The sequence below is a fragment of the Oncorhynchus masou genome, chromosome 31 (assembly GCF_036934945.1).
Source record: "Oncorhynchus masou masou isolate Uvic2021 chromosome 31, UVic_Omas_1.1, whole genome shotgun sequence".
NCBI classification, from domain to species: Eukaryota; Metazoa; Chordata; class Actinopteri; order Salmoniformes; family Salmonidae; genus Oncorhynchus; species Oncorhynchus masou.
In genome coordinates this window covers 2,542,388-2,558,844 of record NC_088242.1, presented here as the reverse complement: position 1 = coordinate 2,558,844, position 16,457 = coordinate 2,542,388, and the positions used below count along the sequence as shown (strand labels likewise).

The 16,457-nt window shown below is 46.8% G+C and overlaps 1 pseudogene; it reads left to right on the top strand.

Moving 5' to 3' along the window:
* LOC135523353 (calcium uniporter protein, mitochondrial-like) overlaps window positions 1-16,457 on the top strand; it is a 135,817-nt pseudogene that overhangs the window by 64,474 nt on the left and 54,886 nt on the right.

The following is a 16,457-nucleotide window of genomic DNA, read 5'->3' as shown; positions in this document are numbered from 1 at the left end:
CCATGTCTATAGGGCCAGTGATTCCATGTCTATAGGACGGGGTTAATATAGCCCCCCTTCCTGTTTTAGTCGTGAGGGGTTAATATAGCACCCCTTCCTGTTTTAGTCGTGAGGTTTGAGGTATGCTAATTTGATATCTGCATCTTTCAGCTCAGAGAGAGATTAGCTGTTTAATGTTTGAGGTATACTAATTTGATATCTGGATGGAAAATATTTATCTTAAGGAAAAAATAGCTGGATACATTTCCGGTACACAGCACACCCACACATCGGTTCTGTCACGGTTCTGACTGTTCTGTCACCGTTCTGTCACCATTCTGACGGTTCTGTCACAGTTCTGTCGCCGTTCTGACGGTTCTGTCACCGTTCTGACGGTTCTGTCACTGTTCTGTCACCGTTCTGACGGTTCTGTCATGGTTCTGTCACCGTTCTGACGGTTCTGTCACGTTTCTGTCACTGTTCTGACGGTTCTGTCACCGTTCTGACGGTTCTGTCACGTTTCTGTCACTGTTCTGACGGTTCTGTCACCGTTCTGACGGTTCTGTCACGTTTCTGTCACTGTTCTGACGGTTCTGTCGCCGTTTTGACGGTTCTGTCACGGTTCTGTCACGGTTCTGACGGTTCTGTCACGGATCTGTCACTGTTCTGACGGTTCTGTCACCGTTCTCACTGTTGTTCTCTCCTCTCCCCCATCAGGACCAGCCTGTCAGGAGAACACATGTCCTGCGATCATCCTCCCGCTCTGCACTGTTCACCCAGCCTCCCACCAGCCTCTCAACCACCCTCTCAACCCAGGTTAGTACTGCTGTGTGTGGCTGTGTGTGCAGATGGAGGACTGGGGATAGTGGGTTGTGTGTTTCTAAGAGTGATGGGGTGGGTTGTGTGTTTCTAAGAGTGATGGGGTGGGTTGTGTGTTTCTAAGAGTGATGGGGTGGGTTGTGTGTTTCTAAGAGGGGTGGGGTGGGTTGTGTGTTTCTAAGAGTGATGGGGTGGGTTGTGTGTTTCTAAGAGTGATGGGGTGGGTTGTGTGTTTCTACGAGGGGTGGGGTGGGTTGTGTGTTTCTAAGAGTGATGGGGTGGGTTGTGTGTTTCTAAGAGGGGTGGGGTGGGTTGTGTGTTTCTAAGAGGGATAGGGTGGGTTGTGTGTTTCTAAGAGGGATGGGTGGGTTGTGTGTTTCTAAGAGTGATGGGGTGGGTTGTGTGTTTCTAAGAGTGATTGGGTGTGTTGTGTGTTTCTAAGAGGGATGGGCTGGGTTGTGTGTTTCTAAGAGTGATGGGGTGGGTTGTGTGTTTCTAAGAGGGGTGGGGTGGGTTGTGTGTTTCTAAGAGTGATGGGGTGCACCAATATGTATTAACTCTTAAACTGAGTTAAATTTAAAGTTGTATCTATAAATCTTGTTCCAACAAACTTTAAACCTAGTTTTAAATTTAAATCCTAGTTAAATTTGAATCCTTCATCGAAACTAAGTTTACGTTTGACTTAAAACCAAGATCAAATCTTGTTGTAAAATCTAATGTAAATGTAGTTTGGGGATTCAATCTAGACTGCCACTGGAGGAGGTTAAAGTTCATCAGATGTATGTGTATGTGCTTTGTATTTTTAGTGTGATTTAAACATTTCAGCTCTTCTGGTTTATCATGTAAAACTCAACTAGCCAGCTAATTTATTTGACCAAAAATGTAATGAATTAGATACTTTAGATGAGGTGAAAACTATCTTTGCTGGCTCGCGGTGACCAGGCCTGGATAGAATGAGAACATATCGCTATGGTGAATCCATTATGACACGTGTAACTCACCATACACTAGTGATTTAACCTTAGATTAAAAAATTTCAAAATCAAGTGGTACAATACAACTCTGATTTTAATCCTAAACCTAGATTTTACAGTCTAGATTAGGTCTAATCTAAGATTCATTTAAACTAGGGTTTTCCCAAAAAATGTAGGCCCCCCCGACCCCATTTTGAGATCCGAAAATTATTACGAGCCCAACCATGTGGAAAATGTTTCAATGTCAATGTTTCTTCTTTTTTTATTGGGAGCTATTACAGTCAATTAAAATACATTCTAACAGTATTTCTGAATGTCTTCTCAACTCACCATCACATATTTTTAATGTGGGGCTATGACAGTAAATTGCTAATTAGTCTGACTAGAAATGATCTCCCCAACCACTAATGAGATGGGGTTGCTTGATTCATGTCACGTCGGAGCCTCTCAAAGGAGGATGCTGTCACATACAACCTGGATCGATATTTGGTTTTAATGCAGAAGAGCATTGACTCCAGCTCCACACAGATATTAGCTGGTCGAAGGGTACCATGAGTTTTATGTTTTACTCCTGTCTCACCGTGCCATCCCTCCCAGACTCCTGTCTCACTGTGCCATCCCTCTCAGACTCCTGTCTCACTGTGCCATCCCTCTTAGACTCCTGTCTCACTGTGCCATCCCTCTTAGACTCCTGTCTCACTGTGCCATCCCTCTTAGACTCCTGTCTCACTGTGCCATCCCTCTTAGACTCCTGTCTCACTGTGCCATCCCTCTTAGACTCCTGTCTCACTGTGCCATCCCTCTTAGACTCCTGTCTCACTGTGCCATCCCTCTTAGACTCCTGTCTCACTGTGCCATCCCTCTTAGACTCCTGTCTCACTGTGCCATCCCTCTCAGACTCCTGTCTCACTGTGCCATCCCTCTTAGACTCCTGTCTCACTGTGCCATCCCTCTTAGACTCCTGTCTCACTGTGCCATCCCTCTCAGACTCCTGTCTCACTGTGCCATCCCTCTTAGACTCCTGTCTCACTGTGCCATCCCTCCTAGACTCCTGTCTCACTGTGCCATCCCTCCTAGACTCCTGTCTCACTGTGCCATCCCTCCCAGAATCCTGGCTCACTGTGCCATCCCTCCTAGACTCCTGGCTCACTGTGCCATCCCTCCTAGACTCCTGTCTCACTCTGCCATCCCTCCTAGACTCCTGTCTCACTCTGCCATCCCTCTCAGACTCCTGTCTCACTGTGCCATCCCTCTTAGACTCCTGTCTCACTGTGCCATCCCTCTTAGACTCCTGTCTCACTGTGCCATCCCTCTCAGACTCCTGTCTCACTGTGCCATCCCTCCCAGACTCCTGTCTCACTGTGCCATCCCTCCTAGACTCCTGTCTCACTGTGCCATCCCTCCCAGACTCCTGTCTCACTGTGCCATCCCTCTTAGACTCCTGTCTCACTGTGCCATCCCTCTTAGACTCCTGTCTCACTGTGCCATCCCTCCTAGACTCCTGTCTCACTGTGCCATCCCTCTTAGACTCCTGTCTCACTGTGCCATCCCTCTTAGACTCCTGTCTCACTGTGCAATCCCTCTTAGACTCCTGTCTCACTGTGCCATCCCTCCTAGACTCGTGTCTCACTGTGCCGTCCCACCTAGACTCCAGTCTCACTGTGCCATCCCACCTAGACTCCTGTCTCACTGTGTCATCCCTCTTAGACTCGTGTCTCACTGTGCCGTCCCACCTAGACTCCAGTCTCACTCTGCCATCCCTCTTAGACTCCTGTCTCACTGTGCCATCCCTCTTAGACTCCTGTCTCACTGTGCCATCCCTCCTAGACTCCTGTCTCACTGTGCCATCCCTCCTAGACTCCTGTCTCACTGTGCCATCCCTCTTAGACTCCTGTCTCACTGTGCCATCCCTCTTAGACTCCTGTCTCACTGTGCCATCCCTCTTAGACTCCTGTCTCACTGTGCCATCCCTCCTAGACTCCTGTCTCACTGTGCCATCCCTCCTAGACTCCTGTCTCACTGTGCCATCCCTCTTAGACTCCTGTCTCACTGTGCCATCCCTCTTAGACTCCTGTCTCACTGTGCCATCCCTCTTAGACTCCTGTCTCACTGTGCCATCCCTCTTAGACTCCTGTCTCACTGTGCCATCCCTCTTAGACTCCTGTCTCACTGTGCCATCCCTCTTAGACTCCTGTCTCACTGTGCCATCCCTCTTAGACTCCTGTCTCACTGTGCCATCCCTCCCAGACTCGTGTCTCACCGTGCCATCCCTCTTAGACTCGTGTCTCACTGTGCCATCCCTCTTAGACTCCTGTCTCACTGTGCCATCCCTCCCAGACTCCTGTCTCACTGTGCCATCCCTCCCAGACTCCTGTCTCACCGTGCCATCCCTCTTAGACTCGTGTCTCACTGTGCCATCCCTCTTAGACTCCTGTCTCACTGTGCCATCCCTCTTAGACTCCTGTCTCACTGTGCCATCCCTCTTAGACTCCTGTCTCACTGTGCCATCCCTCTTAGACTCCTGTCTCACTGTTCCATCCCTCTTAGAATCCTGTCTCACTGTGCCATCCCTCTTAGACTCCTGTCTCACTGTGCCATCCCTCTTAGACTCCTGTCTCACTGTGCCATCCCTCTCAGACTCCTGTCTCACTGTGCAATCCCTCTTAGACTCCTGTCTCACTGTGCCATCCCTCTTAGACTCCTGTCTCACTCTGCCATCCCTCCTAGACTCCTGTCTCACTGTGCCATCCCTCTCGGACTCCAGTCTCACTCTGCCATCCCTCTTGGACACCTGTCTCACTGTGCCATCCCTCTTAGACTCCTGTCTCACTGTGCCATCCCTCTTAGACTCCTGTCTCACTGTGCCATCCCTCTTAGACTCCAGTCTCACTGTGCCATCCCTCTTAGACTCCTGTCTCACTGTGCCATCCCTCTTAGACTCCTGTCTCACTGTGCCATCCCTCCTAGACTACTGTAGTTGGGATCACCATCTCAATTGGCTCTGTTCTGGTTTTTCTGTGGCGAAGCTCAGGCATCGGAGGCAGAGGCTTCAAGTCAACATCAGAATCATCATCAGCAACGCCGATTTCAAGCTCACTATCCGATCCGATTTCAAGCTCACTATCCGATCCTCCATCCGTCTCCCATCTAAATTTTGCAGCATTCGCAATGCTGTCGGTACGTCCGTTCTTTGGTCTTGTCATTGTGAACTGCACACATTGTATGTTGTACTCAGTCTGATTTGACTCGCCCAGGGGAGATTATAAATAATTTCCTTTCATAGTAAAATAAGTCCATTCTTCTTCATCATTACACCGTTGTTCTATATTCAGTCATCCTCATCGTCCAGATTAATCACCCTCCTCATCGTCCAGTTTAACCACCCTCCTCATCGTTCAGATTAATCACCCTCCTCATCATTCAGATTAATCACCCTGCTCATCGTTCAGATTAATCACCCTCCTCATCGTTCAGATTAACCACCCTCCTCATCGTTCAGATTAACCACCCTCCTCATCGTTCAGATTAATCACCCTCCTCATGATTCAGATTAACCACCCTCCTCATCGTTCAGATTAACCACCCTCCTCATCGTTCAGATTAATCACCCTCCTCATCGCTCAGATTAATCACCCTCCTCATCGCTCAGATTAACCACCCTCCTCATCGTTCAGATTAACCACCCTCCTCATCATTCAGATTAATCACCCTCCTCATCATTCAGATTAACCACCCTCCTCATCGTTCAGATTAACCACCCTCCTCATCGCTCAGATTAACCACCCTCCTCATCATTCAGATTAACCACCCTCCTCATCGTTCAGATTAATCACCCTCCTCATGATTCAGATTAACCACCCTCCTCATCGTTCAGATTAATCACCCTCCTCATCGTTCAGATTAATCACCCTCCTCATCGTTCAGATTAACCACCCTCCTCATCGTTCAGATTAACCACCCTCCTCATTGTTCAGATTAACCACCCTCCTCATCGTTCAGATTAACCACCCTCCTCATCGTTCAGATTAATCACCCTCCTCATCGTTCAGATTAACCACCCTCCTCATCGTTCAGATTAACCACCCTCCTCATCGTTCAGATTAACCACCCTCCTCATCGTTCAGATTAACCACCCTCCTCATCGTTCAGATTAACCACCCTCCTCATCGTTCAGATTAATCACCCTCCTCATGATTCAGATTAACCACCCTCCTCATCGTTCAGATTAATCACCCTCCTCATCGTTCAGATTAATCACCCTCCTCATCGTTCAGATTAACCACCCTCCTCATCGTTCAGATTAACCACCCTCCTCATCGCTCAGATTAACCACCCTCCTCATCGTTCAGATTAATCACCCTCCTCATCGTTCAGATTAACCACCCTCCTCATCGCTCAGATTAACCACCCTCCTCATCGCTCAGATTAACCACCCTCCTCATCGCTCAGATTAACCACCCTCCTCATCGTCCAGATTAATCACCCTCCTCATCGTCCAGTTTAACCACCCTCCTCATCGCTCAGATTAATCACCCTCCTCATCATTCAGATTAATCACCCTGCTCATCGTTCAGATTAATCACCCTCCTCATCGCTCAGATTAATCACCCTCCTCATCGCTCAGATTAACCACCCTCCTCATCGTTCAGATTAATCACCCTCCTCATGATTCAGATTAACCACCCTCCTCATCGTTCAGATTAACCACCCTCCTCATCGTTCAGATTAATCACCCTCCTCATCGTTCAGATTAACCACCCTCCTCATCGTTCAGATTAACCACCCTCCTCATCGTTCAGATTAACCACCCTCCTCATCGTTCAGATTAACCACCCTCCTCATCGTCCAGATTAATCACCCTCCTCATCGTCCAGTTTAACCACCCTCCTCATCGTTCAGATTAATCACCCTCCTCATCATTCAGATTAATCACCCTGCTCATCGTTCAGATTAATCACCCTCCTCATCGTTCAGATTAATCACCCTCCTCATCGTTCAGATTAACCACCCTCCTCATCGTTCAGATTAATCACCCTCCTCATGATTCAGATTAACCACCCTCCTCATCGTTCAGATTAACCACCCTCCTCATCGTTCAGATTAATCACCCTCCTCATCGTTCAGATTAATCACCCTCCTCATCGTTCAGATTAATCACCCTCCTCATCGTTCAGATTAATCACCCTCCTCATCGTTCAGATTAATCACCCTCCTCATGATTCAGATTAACCACCCTCCTCATCGTTCAGATTAATCACCCTCCTCATCGTTCAGATTAATCACCCTCCTCATCGTTCAGATTAACCACCCTCCTCATCATTCAGATTAATCACCCTCCTCATCATTCAGATTAACCACCCTCCTCATCGTTCAGATTAACCACCCTCCTCATCGTTCAGATTAACCACCCTCCTCATCATTCAGATTAACCACCCTCCTCATCGTTCAGATTAATCACCCTCCTCATGATTCAGATTAACCACCCTCCTCATCGTTCAGATTAATCACCCTCCTCATCGTTCAGATTAATCACCCTCCTCATCGTTCAGATTAACCACCCTCCTCATCGTTCAGATTAACCACCCTCCTCATCGTTCAGATTAACCACCCTCCTCATCGTTCAGATTAACCACCCTCCTCATCGTTCAGATTAACCACCCTCCTCATCGTTCAGATTAATCACCCTCCTCATCGTTCAGATTAACCACCCTCCTCATCGTTCAGATTAACCACCCTCCTCATCGTTCAGATTAACCACCCTCCTCATCGTTCAGATTAACCACCCTCCTCATCGTTCAGATTAACCACCCTCCTCATCGTTCAGATGAATCACCCTCCTCGTCATTCAGTTCATTGAAGTTACATGTTCCATTGTCAGCTTCTATCTGGTTTCTATCGCCCGGTCATCCATTGACAACAGAAAAAGCTTATTTTAATTTAAAGACGTTACTAGTTTTGGTTTCGTAGCCAGCGCAAGGCTTCCGCGCCAGTGGTCATGTGCTGACTGCAGGGGACAGCACGGAATATTCTAGAAAAAATGGAAATAGAGCTGCAGCTCCTGAATTCTGGGAGTTATTTGACAAAGGGAAGCATCATAGAATCAGCAAGAATCTGCTCTTTCTGATACTATATAGACATCACAATATTTGACCTGCATGTGACTCTGAAGGAAGATTTGATAAAACAATGATCCTTTCCCCGCGTCTGTCAATCACAAGATGCGTCCATCTCTTCATGTCCAATTTGACAACTGATAAGTATAATATTGTTACACGTCAGATTATTGTCAAATTTAATCTTGTCTATAGGCTCCTATGTTTTGAAATTCGTTTCGGGGTAGCTTAGGTGTAGTGTCGGTGTAGTGTCGGTGTAGTGTCGGTGTAGCTTAGGTGTAGTGTCGGTGTAGTGTCGGTGTATTTTAGGTGTAGTTTAGGTGTAGTGTCGGTGTGGTGTCGGTGTAGGTAGGGTGTATTTTAGGTGTATTTTTGGTGTAGTGTCGGTGTAGTTTAGGTATAGTGCCGATGTAGTGCTGGTGTAGTTTGGGTGTAGTTTCAGTGTAGTGTCGGTGTAGTTTAGGTGTAGTTTGGGTGTAGTTTGGGTGTAGTTTAGGTGTAGTGTCGGTGTAGTTTAGTTATAGTGCCGATGTAGTGCCGGTGTAGTACCGGTGTGGTTTGGGTGTAGTTTCAGTGTAGTGTCAGTGTAGTTTAGGTGTATTTTAGGTGTCTTATGTTTTGAAATTCGTTTCGGTGTAGCTTAGGTGTAGTTTAGGTGTAGTGTCGGTGTAGTTTAGGTGTAGTGTCGGTGTAGTTAGGGTGTAGTTTAGGTGTAGTGTCGGTGTAGTGTTGGTGTAGTTAGGGTGTAGTTTAGGTGTATTTTAGGTCCCTTATGTTTTGAAATTCGTTTCGGTGTAGCTTAGGTGTAGTGTCGGTGTATTTTAGGTGTAGTTTAGGTGTAGTGTCGGTGTATTTTAGGTGTATTTTTGGTGTAGTGTCGGTGTAGGTAGGGTGTATTTTAGGTGTATTTTTGGTGTAGTGTCGGTGTAGTTTAGGTATAGTGCCGATGTAGTGCCGGTGTAGTGCCGGTGTGGTTTGGGTGTAGTTTCAGTGTAGTGTCGGTGTAGTTTAGGTGTAGTTTAGGTGTAGTGTCGGTGTAGTTTAGGTATAGTGCCGATGTAGTGCTGGTGTAGTGTCGGTGTGGTTTGGGTGTAGTTTGGGTGTCGTTTAGGTGTAGTTTGGGTGTAGTCTGGGTGTAGTTTAGGTGTAGTTTAGGTGTAGTGTCGGTGTAGTTTAGGTATAGTGCCGATGTAGTGCCGGTGTAGTGTCGGTGTAGTTTGGGTGTCGTTTAGGTGTAGTTTGGGTGTAGTCTGGGTGTAGTTTAGGTGTAGTTTAGGTGTATGTTTTATCATGATTCTAAAGGCCTCCTGAAATATGGAGCATGTTGTCGTTTCCTTTACAATACATTAGATTAGGTAACTGAGTTACAGGAAATTAAACAGTCCCATAACAGATTGTTTTTACATTTAATTATTATTATTTATTTTTTTACAAAAGGACAAATGTAAAAAAAAAAAAATAGTATCAATCTGCAAAGGAACGTGATTAAATGATTTGCTGCTGATCAACAAGCATCACATAAACACATCATTACACCACTGTCTTTCTAAATGAAATCAACCTCTTATCATTCAGTTAGGCCTCATTGTAAATTCAATTGTGAAGTAAAGGTGCACAATTATTGCCCGTTCATCCATTTGTCATTCAGTGAGGAGAGAGAGAGACGCATTAACACCTGGCTGGGTACCAACATCCTACAGCACATAGTCTTCAATCCAATGTATTTATTAAGCCCTTCTTACATCAGCTGATGTTACAAAATGCTGTACAGAAACCCAGCCTAAAACCCCAAACAGCAAGCAATGCAGGTGTAGAAGCACGGTGGCTAGGAAAAACTCCCTAGAAAGGCCAGAACCTAGGAAGAAACCTAGAGAGGAACCAGGCTATGAGAGGGTGGCCAGTCCTCTTCTGGCTGTACCAGGTGGAGGTTATAACAGAACATGGTCAAGATGTTCAAATGTTCATAAATGACCAGCATGGTCAAATAATAATAATCACAGTAGTTGTCGAGGGGGCAACAGGTCAGCACCTCAGGGGTAAATGTCAGTTGGCTTTTCATAGCCGATCATTAAGAGTATCTCTACAGCTCCTGCTGTCTCTAGAGAGTTGAAAACAGCAGGTCTGGGACAGGTAGCACGTCCGGTGAACAGGTCAGGGTTCCATAGCCGCAGGCAGAACAGTTAAAACTGGAGCAGCAGCACGACCAGGTGGACTGGGGACAGCAAGGAGTCATCATGCCAGGTAGTCCTGAGGCATGGTCCTCGGGCTAAGGTCCTCTGAGAGAGAAAGAAAGAGAGAATTAGAGAGAGCATACTTAAATTCACACAGGACACCGGATAAGACAGGAGAAGTACTGCAGATATAACATACTGACCCTAGCCCCCCGACACATAAACTACTGCAGCATAAATACTGGAGGCTGAGACAGGAGGGATCAGGAGACACTGTGGCCCCATCCGAGGAACCCCCGGACAGGGCCAAACAGGAAGGATATAACCCCACCCACTTTGCCAAAGCACAGCCCCCACACCACTAGAGGGATATATTCAACCACCAACTTACCATCCTGAGACAAGGCCGAGTATAGCCCACAAAGATCTCCGCCACGGCACAACCCAAGGGGGGGCGCCAACCCATACAGGAAGATCACATCAGTGACTCAACCCACTCAAGTGATGCACCCCTCCTAGGGACGGCATGGAAGAGCACCAGTAAGCCAGTGACTCAGCCCCCGTAATAGGGTCAGAGAATCCCATTGGAGAGAGGGGAACCGGCCAGGCAGAGACAGCAAGGGTATTCTTGGAGCCTGGTTGGGTACCAACATCCTACAGAACATTGTCTGGTGTAATTTCAAAATTGTGACAAATGAGCAGTGTAAAATACAAACATGTAGGAAGAGTCAGGGAAGGAGCAGAACAGATCTTTTTTTTTTTTTTAGGCCTTTGGTGGCCGTTGGCGGTTCTAGTTCACTGTTATCTGACAATGGTGTTGTTTTCACCATTTTGCAACCGGTAATATATAAGTCTCTGCAATAGGGTTTAGGTTTCATTTACATTTATAAGGTTAACCACATTACAATGATTGTGAGATACAAAGACGATATTATAATATCTAATTTTTATTAAAAACATTTCGGGGGGAGATTCGGGAAATTCTCCCGCGACTCCATTATGACATCCGGCCTGTCTCCTCTCCTGTGTGATGAGCGAGAGAGAGACAGACTCCTTCCCTCTCTTATCTACTTCTCAGCAGCTAGCTCTGGGATATCTCTCGCTGTAGACATCATCGATGGCTAGGCCTCCACAGCCAACTCCAGATGTATTAGTTCCTTTGGTAGTGTGTGTGCAGTGTGTGTGTGTGCAGTGTGTGTGTATGCAGTGTGTGTGTGTGTGTAGTGTGTGTAGTGGTTCCACGGTACAGTCTAGTACGGATGACCTTCCAGCAGTGTCTGAGTAATATACCAGCAGTGTCCTTGCCCCCCCCATTCATATTATAACAGCAGTGAGTCCTTGAGCCCCCCCCCATTCATATTATACCAGCAGTGAGTCCTTGAGCCCCCCACATTCATATTATAACAGCAGTGAGTCCTTGAGCCCCCCCATTCATATTATAGCAGCAGTGAGTCCTTGAGCCCCCCCACATTCATATTATAGCAGCAGTGAGTCCTTGAGCCCCCCATTCATATTATACCAGCAGTGAGTCCTTGAGCCCCCCACATTCATATTATAACAGCAGTGAGTCCTTGAGCCCCCCCCCCATTCATATTATACCAGCAGTGAGTCCTTGAGCCCCCCCACATTCATATTATAACAGCAGTGAGTCCTTGAGCCCCCCCCCCATTCATATTATACCAGCAGTGTCCTTGCCTCCCCCCATTCATATTATACCAGCAGTGAGTCCTTGAGCCCCCATGCATATTATAACAGCAGTGAGTCCTTGAGCCCCCCATTCATATTATAACAGCAGTGAGTCCTTGAGCCCCCCATTCATATTATAACAGCAGTGAGTCCTTGAGCCCCCCATTCATATTATAGCAGCAGTGAGTCCTTGAGCCCCCTCCCATTCATATTATACCAGCAGTGAGTCCTTGAGCCCCCCATTCATATTATAACAGCAGTGTCCTTGAGCCCCCCCCATTGATATTATACCAGCAGTGAGTCCTTGAGCCCCCCATTCTTATTATAGCAGCAATGAGTCCTTGAGCCCCCCATTCATATTATACCAGCAGCGAGTCCTTGAGCCCCCCCGTTCATATTATAACAGCAGAGTCCTTGAGCCCCCCCCATTCATATTATATCAGCAGTGAGTCATTGAGCCCCCACCATTCATATTATAGCAGCAGTGCGTCCTTGAGCCCCCACCATTCATATTATAACAGCAGTGAGTCCTTGAGCCCCCCCATTCATATAATAGCAGCAGTGAGTCCTTGAGCCCCCCATTCATATTATAGCAGCAGTGAGTCCTTGAGCCCCCCCATTCATATTATAACAGCAGTGAGTCCTTGAGCCCCCCCCCCATTCATATTATAGCAGCAGTGAGTCCTTGAGCCCCCCCACCATTCATATTTTAGCAGCAGTGAGTCCTTGATCCCCCCATTCATATTATATCATCAGTGAGTCCTTGAGCCCCCCCAATCATATTATAGCAGAAGTGAGTCCTTGATCCCCCCCCATTCATATTATAACAGCAGTGAGTCCTTGAGGACCCCCATTCATATTATAGCAGCAGTAAGTCATTGAGCCCCCCCCCATTCATATTATAACAGCAGTGAGTTCTTGATCCCCCCCATGCATATTATAGCAGCAGTAAGTCCTTGAGCCCCCCCCCATTCATATTATAACAGCAGTGAGTCCTTGAGCCCCCCCATTCATATTATACCAGCAGTGAGTCCTTGAGCCCCCCCATTCATGTTATAGCAGCAGTGAGTCCTTGATCCCCCCATTCATATTATACCAGCAGTGAGTCCTTGAGCCCCCCATTCATATTATAACAGCAGTGAGTCATTGAGCCCCCCCATTCATATTATAACAGCAGTGAGTCCTTGAGCCCCCCATTCATATTATAACAGCAGAGTCCTTGAGCCCCCCCATTCATATTATAACAGCAGTGTACTTGAGCCTCCCCCATTCATATTATAACAGCAGATGAGTCCTTGAGCCCCCCCATTCATATTATAACAGCAGTGAGTGCTTGAGCCCCCCCATTCATAGTATATCAGCAGTGAGTCCTTGAGCCCCCCCCACATTCATATTATAACAGCAGTGAGTCCTTGAACCCCCCCCATTCATATTATAACAGCAGTGAGTCCTTGAGCCCCCCCCCATTCATATTATAGCAGCAGTGAGTCCTTGAGCCCCCCATTCAAATTATAACAGCAGTGAGTCCTTGAGCCCCCCCATTCATATTAGAGCAGCAGTGAGTCCTTGAGCCCCCCACCATTCATATTATAGCAGCAGTGAGTCCTTGATCCCCCCATTCATATTATAGCAGCAGTGAGTCCTTGAGCCCCCCCATTCATATTATAGCAGCAGTGAGTCCTTGATCCCCCCCATTCATATTATAGCAGCAGTGAGTCCTTGAGGACCCCCCATTCATATTATACCAGCAGTGAGTCCTTGAGCCCCCCCCATTCATATTATACCAGCAGTGAGTCCTTGAGCCCCCCCATTCATATTATAGCAGCAGTAAGTCCTTGAGCCCCCCATTCATATTATAACAGCAGTGAGTCCTTGAGCCCCCCCATTCATATTATACCAGCAGTGAGTCCTTGAGCCCCCCCATTCATGTTATAGCAGCAGTGAGTCCTTGATCCCCCCATTCATATTATACCAGCAGTGAGTCCTTGAGCCCCCCATTCATATTATAACAGCAGTGAGTCCTTGAGCCCCCCCCATTCATATTATACCAGCAGTGAGTCCTTGAGCCCCCCATTCATGTTATAGCAGCAGTGAGTCCTTGATCCCCCCCCATTCATATTATACCAGCAGTGAGTCCTTGAGCCCCCCCATTCATATTATAACAGCAGTGAGTCATTGAGCCCCCCCATTCATATTATAACAGCAGAGTCCTTGAGCCCCCCCATTCATATTATAACAGCAGTGTACTTGAGCCTCCCCCATTCATATTATAACAGCAGATGAGTCCTTGAGCCCCCCCATTCATATTATAACAGCAGTGAGTCCTTGAGCCCCCCATTCATATTATAACAGCAGTGTCCTTGAGCCCCCATTCATATTATATCAGCAGTGAGTCCTTGAGCCCCCCCACATTCATATTATAACAGCAGTGAGTCCTTGAGCCCCCCATTCATATTATATAACAGCAGTGGGTTCTTGAGCCCCCCCATTCATATTATAACAGCAGTGAGTCCTTGAGCCCCCCACATTCATATTATAGCAGCAGTGAGTCCTTGAGTCCCCCCATTCATATTATAACAGCAGTGAGTCCTTGAGCCCCCCATTCATATTATAACAGCAGTGAGTCCTTGAGCCCCCCATTCATATTATAACAGCAGAGTCCTTGAGTCCCCCCACATTCATATTATAACAGCAGTGAGTCCTTGAACCCCCATTCATATTATAACAGCAGTGAGTCCTTGAGCCCCCACATATTATATCAGCAGTGAGTCCTTGAGCCCCCCATTCATATTATTCATATTATAGCAGCAGTGAGTCCTTGAGCCCCCCCCCCCCCCATTCATATTATAGCAGCAGTGAGTCCTTGAGCCCCCCCCCATTCATATTATAACAGCAGTGAGTCCTTGAGCCCCCCATTCATATTATACCAGCAGTGAGTCCTTGAGCCCCCCATTCATATTATACCAGCAGTGAGTCCTTGAGCCCCCCCATTCATATTATACCAGCAGTGAGTCCTTGAGCCCCCCATTCATATTATACCAGCAGTGGGTCCTTGAGCCCCCCCCCCCATTCAGCAGTGAGTCCCCCCCCATTCATATTATAACAGCAGTAAGTCCTTGAGCCCCCTCACCCCTCCCCACACTTCATATTATAACAGCAGTCTCCTTGAGGCCGCCCCCCCCCAACCCTCACTACAGAGTTTCAAATTCCTTCCAGAAGCAACGTCAGCAACAAGAACTGTTTGTCGGACGCTTCATGAAATGGGTTTCCAAAGGGGACACACAGTGAACAGTAGTTTAATCGTAAAACGTATAAATAGAATGTATAAATACGTTTTTAATAATGTAAATGACTGTCGTAGCTGGAAACGGCTGACTTTTGAATGGAATATCGACACAGGCGTACAGAGGCCCATTATCAGCAACCATCACTCCTGTGTTCCAATGGCACGTTGTGTTAGCTAATCCAAGTTTATAATTTTAAAAGGCTAATTGATCATTAGAAAACCCTTTTGCAATTATTTTAACAGAGCTGAAAACGGTTGTCCTGATTAAAGAAGCATTAAAACGGGCCTTATTTAGACTCGTTGAGTATCTGGAGCGTCAGCATTTGTGGGTTCGATTACAGGCTCAAAATGGCCAGAAACAAAGACCTTTCTTCTGAAACTCCTCAGTCTATTCTTGTTCTGAGAAATGAAGGCTATTCCATTCGAGAAATTGCCAAGAAACTGAAGATCTTGAACAACGCTGTGTACTACTTCCTTCACAGAACAGAGCAAACTGTCTCTTCCAGGACAATAGGAAACACTGTATTATGGGATATATCAGTGGAGACCACCCCTTCCAGGACAATAGGAAACACTGTATTTTGGGATATATCAGTGGAGACCACCCCTTCCAGGACAATAGGAAACACTGTATTTTGGGATATATCAGTGGAGACCACCCCAGGACAATTCCAGGACAATAGGACAACACTGTATTATGGGATATATCAGTGGAGACCACCCCTTCCAGGACAATAGGAAACACTGTATTATGGGATATATCAGTGGAGACCACCCCTTCCAGGACAATAGGAAACACTGTATTATGGGATATATCAGTGGAGACCACCCCTTCCAGGACAATAGGAAACACTGTATTATGGGATATATCAGTGGAGACCACCCCTTCCAGGACAATAGGAGACACTGTATTATGGGATATATCAGTGGAGACCACCCCAGGACAATAGGAGACACTTCCAGGACAATAGGAGACACTGTATTATGGGATATATCAGTGGAGACCACCCCTTCCAGGACAATAGGAGACACTGTATTATGGGATATATCAGTGGAGACCACCCCTTCCAGGACAATAGGAATACACTGTATTATGGGATATATCAGTGGAGACCACCCCTTCCAGGACAATAGGAAACACTGTATTATGGGATATATCAGTGGAGACCACCCCTTCCAGGACAATAGGAAACACTGTATTATGGGATATATCAGTGGAGACCACCCCTTCCAGGACAATAGGAAACACTGTATTATGGGATATATCAGTGGAGACCACCCCTTCCAGGACAATAGGAAACACTGTATTATGGGATATATCAGTGGAGACCACCCCCAGGACAATAGGAGACACTTCCAGGACAATAGGAGACACTGTATTATGGGATATATCAGTGGAGACCACCCCTTCACAGGACAATAGGACAAT